Consider the following 9,379-nt stretch of genomic DNA (forward strand, 5'->3'; position numbering starts at 1 on the left):
TAAGAAACTCTATTTTGTTTTTGCGCGATGAATAAATTTTGATAAGGTGACCGTTATTATTTGATATATTTAACAACTGTAATTCCCTATAACCAAGTTCAATAATAATAATGAAAGAAATATAATTTATTTTTTAATTACCTTTTCTACTTTAATAGGCAGACTATTATGTCACGTATGATTCGACTATCGAGCAAAACACAAGTCTAGGATATAATTCAACAACTGTTGTCCACTCTTTTTTTTTATTGAACTTGATTTTAGCAAATTACAAAAACTAAACAGAACAATAGCCAAGTGAACTCTCCATTTACCGCAGACAATCGATTTTATGACAATCGATCTGATCTTAAAATTCATAGACGCCTACTACAGCTCCGTCCAAAAACTTATTTATTCAACACACTATCAACTACAACATATTATTTCCCCATGTCGATGATGCAACGCAAGCCCTCACCACCGACCATGAGGTCGAATGCCTTGTTGATATCTGAGAAACGAACTATGTGTGTGATGAATTTGTCCAGCTCGAGCTCCTGAAAACCAAAACAAATTCATGGATCAACAAAATAATTTTATGAAATGGTAAATACGTGGATTGTTATGTTGATAAAATCACCTTATTCATGTACTTCTCAACTACGGCTGGGCTGTCGCTCTGGGGCTTAAAGTTACCAAAAAAAAGTTCCTTTAAGAGTCCTCTCATTCAACACATTGAGAGGATGAGTTTTGAATGCATCGTCCTTGTTCGGAACTCCCAACAAGTACGGAAACACCCCAACCCTGTAATGTGGCAGCAGATTTTAAGATGAATTTTTTTTTTGTCATTTCGAGAAAAAGTGAAATGTCATGCATGACAAAGATTTTTACGGCTGATATTGAGTAGCATGTTGTCTTTGACCTTGTGGATAACAAGTCGGAAGTGGACCAACGTGTGATGCCTCTTGTCCACATCTTAAAAGTTAAAGATTTAAAATGAGTTTATAATGAGCTACAATGGACTTCTATGACAACTTAGGTTAATCATTTTCGTAAAGCGAGTACGAATACGAAGTAGAGTCTATAGAGGCTCATTGTGCATTCACGCAGCCGCGGGCCCGGGCTCGAAGCGTGACAAAATGGTATCAGAGCCGGTGACAGAATGAAACACCGGGAAATAAGTGCTATGCGGGGCAAAGTGCAACGTGCATGGGAGCTACCTCTTGAACCTGCGGGGTAAAGTGCTATATGATGGGAGCCACCTCTTGAACATGTAAGAGCCACCTCTAGATTCTCGGTGCTGGTGGATCGATTGGTCAGGCCACGACGACGACGTCGCGTTCTGAAGGAGGGGTGATTGTGATACCTCTTGTCCCACATCTTAAAAATTAAAGATTTAAAATGAGTTTATAATGAGCTACAATAGACTTCTATAACAACTTAGGTTAATCATTTTTGTAAAGCGAGGACGAATGCGAAATAGTTGCTATAGAGGCCTATTGTGCAGTCACGCAGCTGCGGGCCCGGTCCCAAGCTCGGGGCGTAACAGAATTGTATCGAAGCCGGTGACCAAAATGGAACACCGAGAAATAAGTGCTACGTGCATGAGAGCCACCTCTTGAACCTGCGGGGCAAAGTGCTACATGATGGGAGCCGCCTCTTGAACCTGTATGAGCCACCTCTAGATTCTCGGTGCTGGTGGATCGATTGGTCAGGCCGGGACGAGGACGTCGCGTTATGAAGGAGGGGTGATTGTGATACCTCTTGTCCCACATCTTAAAAATTAAAGGTTTAAAATTAGTTTATAATGAGCTACAATGGACTTCTATGACAACTTGCGTTAATAATTGTCGTAAAGCGAGGACGAATACGAAGTAGTTGCTCTAGGGGCCCATTGTGCAGTCACGCAGGCCCGGGCTCGAAGCGTGACAAAATGGTATCAGAGCCGGTGACAGAATGAAACACCGGGAAATAAGTGCTATGCGGGGCAAAGTGCAACGTGCATGGGAGCTACCTCTTGAACCTGCGGGGCAAATTGCTACATGATGGGAGCCGCCTCTTGAACCTGTAGGAGCCACCTCTAGATTCTCGGCGTCGGTGGATCGATTGGTCAGGCCGCGACGAGGACGTCTTGTTCTGAAGGATGAGTGATTGTGATACCTTTTGTCCCACATCTTAAAAATTAAATATTTAAAATGAGTTTATAATGAGCTACAATGTACTTCTATGGCAACTTGGGTTACCCATTTTCGTAAAACGATGATGAATACGAAGTAGTTGCTATATGAATCCATTGTGGAGTCACGCAACCGTGGGCCCGGGCTCGGGGCGTGACACAAGGGGTGTCCAAAAACTCGTGAACAAATTATTACAATCGAAAGAGACACCAGCTAAACCTAACAATACAAAGCCTAAGCCGTAGATATTCTATATAATCATGCAATCGGCTTCTTTCTTTTCTCTTTTCAGCTTTAGACAGCTGACTATTAACACGGCATGGTGAACTGTAATCGAATGTTTAGCCGCACTTCTTCTTGAGTTGGGCCATCATACAATTCAAGTACATCAAAATTCACCAAAAAAAATTTAAAACAAAAAATAATATTTTGTTGTTAAATTTTTCCAACATCAAACATACCTTATCAAGAAAATTTAAACTCTCGTTAGGTATTACTCCAGCAATGATGGGCCGATACTGAGAAATCATAACACTTCTTGAGCTTTAATTCTCTGAATGATTGTATGTCATATCTTATTTCCTGCACACAAAAAAAAATAATTTAATTATGATTTATTTATCTATCTTATCATTAAAGAATAGCACCAACAATTACCTGCATATCAAATTCTGCCACTAGACTCTGCATATAGGGATGACAATTTCCTCTGAACCCGTTGGAGGATCCGATACTCGACCCGAATAGAAGAGGGTATAGAGGGATTTTTAGACCCGATTAAATAATTGGGTAATCGGGTATGAGGATTTTTGGGTTCGGGTATGGAGGCGGGTTTGATATAATCCGACCCACACCCTACCCGAATACCCGTTTAAATTAATATATATAAATATATATATATGTATGTATATATGTATATATATAGTAATTATATTTATTTATTTTAAAGATTCATCTTCTCAAATCCAAGTAAATCGGTACTTTTTCTTTTCTCTTCCCTTTCACTTTCATTTTTACGTTTCAAGGTTTTACCACTCTTATATTTTTCATTCATTTTCTCATCTTCTCCACTGGTAAGTTTATCCCATGTTTGATTTTTAAAATTGAAAAATACTTTATTTCTTGATTATAGTTCATTGTATTCCTTTTTGTTTGCATATTTCCCAATTCATTTTAGGGATTTTTTAGCCAATTAATTTTGGGAGTTTGGAATGTATGTGACTTTGTATTTTTTTTTGTTTTGGTTTTGGTTTTTTTTTTTTTTAACTTGGGCTATTTTTCTCAAGATTTCTTCGTTAAGGTTAGATATGATTGAGAGATGAAAATCCAACAATCCATAAAAAGTTACAGTAGAATGCGAAACCACTTGTCATTCAAATGCCGACAGATGATAATAGCAAAATATATTATGATATAACTATAATTTAAAATTATAGTTTTCTAGGTTTTGGATTTTGATTATTTCAATAATTGTATGTTTACCAAGTTTATTGACTAATTTGCTTTGATTGAGGGGTTTACTAATCCTTGCTGCAACATAATTGTGGATAATTTATGTTGAGATCTTTCAGTAATCAATTTAATCGTATTTGGTATTTTTCTATGAAATTTTTTATGCATTCCATGCCTAGATTCATTTGGTGGATTATTTATTGTAGCTATTTTTATTATGTCTCTTTTTTGTCCTTTTGATTTACTTGTCTTGTGTTTGGATGAAAAGAAGGTGAATCTAAATTTTCAACAAGTGACAGAAGAGTGTATCCTCAAGATATTTGTCATTATTTATTTTTTTATGATGTTTACTTTTGACTTCTTGATCTTAGTAAAAACTTGCGTCCAAATATGACAAAGGGCTAAGATTTTTCTAATATTTATTCTCTTTCCTCTTAAATTTGAACTAAAAAGACATTGTTATTTTCTCTATTTTATTTTATTTTGTCTTTTTTTAACATACATTACTTCACCACTTTCAGGTATATTAAATGGACTCAACAGATCATATAACAGAAAATGAAGTACCACTATCTGAAATAAATCACGAGGTTCCACATGTTCCACAAAATACAACATCTGTTGATTGTGCCTCTCCTAGTGAAACAAGAAAGAGAAAGTTAACTTCTGATGTGTGGAATCATTTTGAAAGGAAGAAAATTAATGGAATGGATAAGGCAATTTGCAACTACTGTAAAAAATATCTTTCTGGTCAAAGCAAACATGGGACAACACATTTACGTGAACATTTCAAAATTTGTCCAAGAAGAAATGTTAGTGATATAAGGCAGAAACTGCTAATTAAAGAGCAAAACAAGGGGGATTTTTCTATTAAAGGCTTTCAATCTGATCAAGAAACATCAAGGTCAATTCTTGCTGAAATGATAATTTTACATGAGTATCCATTGGCAATAGTGGAGCATCATGGATTTCATAAACTTTTAGCAAGTCTTCAGCCTTTGTTCAAGGTTCCAAGTCTCAATACAATCAAGAGTGATATACTGAAAATGTATGACTATGAAAATACAAAAGTGTTGAGTTTATTGGAATCTAATAAAGGCAGAATTGCTTTAACCGCCGACATGTGGAATGCATCTAATCAGAGGAAAGGATTTTGGCTTTGACTGTCCATTTCATAGATGATAATTGGACTTTACAAGGTCATATTTTTGAGGTATATATTCTATTTGTCACTCAAATATGTAATATTTTTCACACTTTTTATGATTTCAGTTAAATAGATACTTACATATATACATTATTTTAATTGAATTATGTAGGTTTGCTTATGTTCGTTCTCCACATACCTCAGAAGTCCTTGCTAATGTGATAGTTAAGTCTATGATGGATTGGAATATTGATAGGAAAATATCCACCATTACTGTTGATAATTGTTCCACTAATGATTCTCTTATGAACTATGTGATGCATAAGCTTGATCATTCTACACTTATGCTGCAAGGGTCTTTACTTCGTATGCGTTGTGCTGCTCATATTTTGAATTTAGTTGTCCAAGATGGTTTGGATATCATTGCACCTAGTGTTGAGAAAATTCGTGAAAGTGTCACATATTGGAGAGCATCTCCTAAAAGAGAGCAAAAGTTTGATGATGTGGCACGGATTGTAGTACGCAATATGAATGCTAAAAAATTGGTGTTGGATTGTAAAACCCGTTAGAACTCAACATATGTGATGCTCATGACTGCTATATCTTTTAAAGATGTATTTGCTCGTCTAAGATTTTGTGATCCATCATATAGATGTTTCCCAACAGATGATGAGTGGTTGTTAGCAGAAGAGGTTTCTAAAATGTTGCGAGTGTTTTATTCTGTGACTGAAGTATTTTCTGGAATAAAATATCCCACAACTAATATCTTTTTTCCCAAGGTTTGTGAAATTAAAGCTTCATTGCTCAAGTGGACCACATCTCCTAACAAGGTAATTTCTTCCATGACTGAAAGGATGCTTTCCAAATTTGAGAAGTATTGGTATGATATTCATGGAGTTATGGGAATAGCTACTATTTTAGATCCAAGATATAAGACAAAGTTGGTTGAGTATTGTTTCAAAAGAAACAAGGAGAGATTGGTTTTAAAGAACCTGTTAGAAAGATTAAAAAGATGTGTTATGATTTGCTTGACGATTATACGAATAATAATGGTTATGCCAGTGTTGAACAAAGATCAATGGAGACTAGATTGAATACAAGTACTGATGATTTTTTGGATAGTTTCGATAAAGAAGTAGCACTTAAGTGTGATGTTTACACTGATACGAAGACTGAGCTAGATCATTAATTGGGAGACAAAGTGTTGCCTAGAAATGTTGATTTTGACATATTGGAGTGGTGGAAGACCAATGGAATCATATATCCCACTTTGATGAGGATGGCACGAGATCTGCTTGTCATTCCAATATCAACGGTGGCTTCAGAATCAACATTTAGTACTGGTGGCAGATTGGTGAGTTCCCATATAAGCAGGCTTCATCCAAAAACCATAGAAGCATTGATGTGCACTCAAAGTTGGTTATTGAGTGAGAAACAAGGTAATATAAATTGAATTTTTAGTTTTTATTTTTTTGGAACAAAAATATTATTAATTTACAATATACAGTAATGATTTTTTTTTTCTTTGAATTTTGTAGCTACAAGTTCACAAGAAACGGAAGTATATTACTCTTCAGTTGAATATGATGAGGACACTATTGATGTTGATGTTGTAAGTTTTTAATACAATTTAATTTTGTTAAATTTAACATTGAAAATAAACTGTTGGGTCAATTATTTATGTTGTTCTTCATCATTTTGCAGGACACTACAATGTCAAGTGATGAAGACATGTACGATTAGTACGGAGATAAACCGATCAAGTTTGATTTTGGGTTGATAATGTTTACATATGATTAAACTAGGGGTAGCCCATAGATGATTAATCAATTGAATTATGAATTTTTGGATAAAAATGTAAATTCTACTATATTTTTGCTGAATTGCGTACTTTTGTTCAACTAATAAAACTATTTTGTTATTTTTTCTATGAAGTTTATTTTTCAAATTTTTATCATTAATAATTTTTCTTATCGTTCATTTAAATAATTTTTTAAATATTCATAACTTCATTGAAACAATTTAAATTTGAAAAAATTCAATTGTATATGATAATAGGGTATTTGGGAAGGGTATGTGTATCCGATAATCCAATGGGTATATGGATGAGGATGAAATTCAATACCCGATGGATATAGGGATGGGTATGGATGAATTTAATAAATGGATATGAGGATGGATGTATGAAATCCGACCCATACCCTACACATTGCCATCCCTACGCATATCAAATCTTACCAATTGAGATCGGGGTCTCAGATCTTCACACGTAGCTATTGATCTCAATCCATATTGCAAGATAAACGATTCGACAACTTGGAACTGAGTTCCATTTTCACCAAGTAACTTTTCTCTTAAGTTCACGGCCTCCTCAAAGCTCGAGGATCCCAAATGAGAGTTATTAAAAAGATCTACCGCATCAAAATGGTATGTGGTGGATGTGAAACCCTGGATTTGAATACCTGGTATTCGGTAGAGAATTTCAATGGACTCAGTGGCGCAAATATGCAAGCTTGCATTGAGTAACCTTTGGTCACGCACCGAGGACAGAAAGGTGTTCAAGAATTTGAACTATAACACTTCAAATTGTTCATTCACTACCACATTGTATAACCACATTAATAAATCTCTATCAAGACTAACAAATGTTATTGTTATTTGACTGACAACGAGCTCAGTAAAAAGAGGTACAACTTGACATATGAAAGTGAACTAATTTACGTTGTTTTCCTTAATATGCTAAATAAGTTTCAAAAACTCAAGTTAGCTTCTTTTTTTTCTTGATATCGACCCAGCTGTTAAATTGTATACATATGGATCCATCAACTCATCATGTACATATGGATCCATCAACTCATCATGTTCAATATTTGACGGAAAAAAAAGAAATTTCATTGCTTCGAACTTCCTAATCAAAATACAATTGTGGTGCAGTGCTTCCGCAAGATAATAAATAAATTTCTCAGAAAGTCATCAATTTAATATCAACAACTCGTACGTACCTTCTGCATGTGCTGTCCATTCTAAGTCTTCTATTAAAATCAATTTGCTGGAAATGTACCGATCAAAAAAGCCCAAGAAACTAAGAATTTTTTTATAGATAATTTTTGTTCGCGTGAGAAATTTTGAGAAAGAAACCCAAGAAACTCTATTTTTTTTGCGCGATGAATAAATTTTGATAAGGTGACTGTTATTATTGGATATATTTAACAACTGTAATTCCCTATAACCAAGTTCAATAATAATAATGAAAGAAATATAATTTATTTTTTAATTACCTTTTCTTCTTTAATAGGCAGACTAGTATGTCACGTATGATTCGACTGTCGAGCAAAACACAAGTCTAGGATATATTTCAACAACTGTTGTCCACCCTTTTTTTTAATGAACTTGATTTTAGCGAATTACAAAAACTAAACAGAACAATCCAACAATAGCCAAGAGAACTCTCCATTCACCGCGGACAATCGATTTTATGACAACCGATCTGATCTTAAAATTCATAGACGCCTACTACAGCTCCGTCCAAAAACTTATTTATTCAACACACTATCAACTACAACATATTATTTCCCCATGTCAATGATGCAACGCAGGCCCTCACCACCGACCATGAGGTCAAATGCCTTGTTGATATCTGAGAAAGGAACTGTGTGTGTGATGAATTTGTCCAGCTCGAGCTCCTGAAAACCAAAACAAATTCATGGATCAACAAAATAATTTTATGAAATGGTAAATACGTGGATTGTTATGTTGATAAAATAACCTTATTCATGTACTTCTCAACTACGGCTGGGATGTCGCTCCGAGGCTTAAAGTTGCCAAAAAAAAGTACCTTTAAGAGTCCTCTCATTCAACACATTGAGAGGATGAGTTTTGAATGCATCGTCCTTGTTCGGAACTCCCAACAAGTACGGCAACACCCCAACCCTGTAATGTGGCAGCAGATTTTAAGATGAATTTTTTTTTGTCATTTCGAGAAAAAGTGAAATGACATGCATGACAAAGATTTTTACGGCTGATATTGAGTAGCATGTTGCCCTTGCCCTTGTGGATAACAAGTCGTAAGTGTACCAACGTGTGATACCTCTTGTCCACATCTTAAAAATTAAATATTAAAATGAGTTTATAATGAGCTACAACGGACTTCTATGGGAAGTTGGGTTAATCATTTTCGTAAAGCGGGGACGAATACGAAGTAGTTTCTATAGAGGCTCATTGTACAGTCACGCAGTCGCGGGCCCGGGCTCGAAGCGTGAAAAATGGTATCAGAGCCGGTGGCAGAATAAAACACCGAGAAATAAGTGCTATACGGGGCAAAGTGCTACGTTCATGGGAGCCACCTCTTGAACCTGCGGGGTAAAGTGCTACATGATGAGAGCCACCTCTCGAACATGTGTGAGCCACCTCTAGATTCTCGGTGCTGGTGGATCGATTGGTCAGGCCGCAACGAGGACGTCACATTCTGAAGGAGGGGTGATTGTGATACGTCTTGTCTCACATCTTAAAAATTAAAGATTTAAAATGAGCTACAATGGACTTCTATGACAACTTCGCACAAGAGATTTGTACGCATGTGTTTGATTATTTGAAACTATTTGCTCTTGCCTGGAATTAATTA

At 35.5% G+C, this 9,379-nt stretch overlaps 2 long non-coding RNA genes across 2 annotated transcripts; both read right to left on the minus strand.

The window, feature by feature from the left end:
- Nucleotides 1–289: 289 nt before the first annotated feature.
- LOC142544989 (uncharacterized) lies at nucleotides 290–766 on the minus strand. Its single transcript, XR_012820182.1, has 2 exons — nucleotides 623–766; nucleotides 290–539 (listed from the first exon to the last, which is right to left on the minus strand). It is a non-coding gene; the product is annotated as an uncharacterized LOC142544989 (long non-coding RNA).
- Nucleotides 767–8,109: 7,343 nt separating this feature from the next.
- Nucleotides 8,110–8,682, minus strand: LOC142544990 (uncharacterized). The gene is made up of 2 exons (XR_012820183.1): nucleotides 8,525–8,682; nucleotides 8,110–8,441 (listed from the first exon to the last, which is right to left on the minus strand). It is a non-coding gene; the product is annotated as an uncharacterized LOC142544990 (long non-coding RNA).
- Nucleotides 8,683–9,379: the final 697 nt, after the last annotated feature.

Source organism: Primulina tabacum, chromosome 5, assembly GCF_025594145.1.
Source record: "Primulina tabacum isolate GXHZ01 chromosome 5, ASM2559414v2, whole genome shotgun sequence".
Lineage (NCBI taxonomy): Eukaryota > Viridiplantae > Streptophyta > Magnoliopsida > Lamiales > Gesneriaceae > Primulina > Primulina tabacum.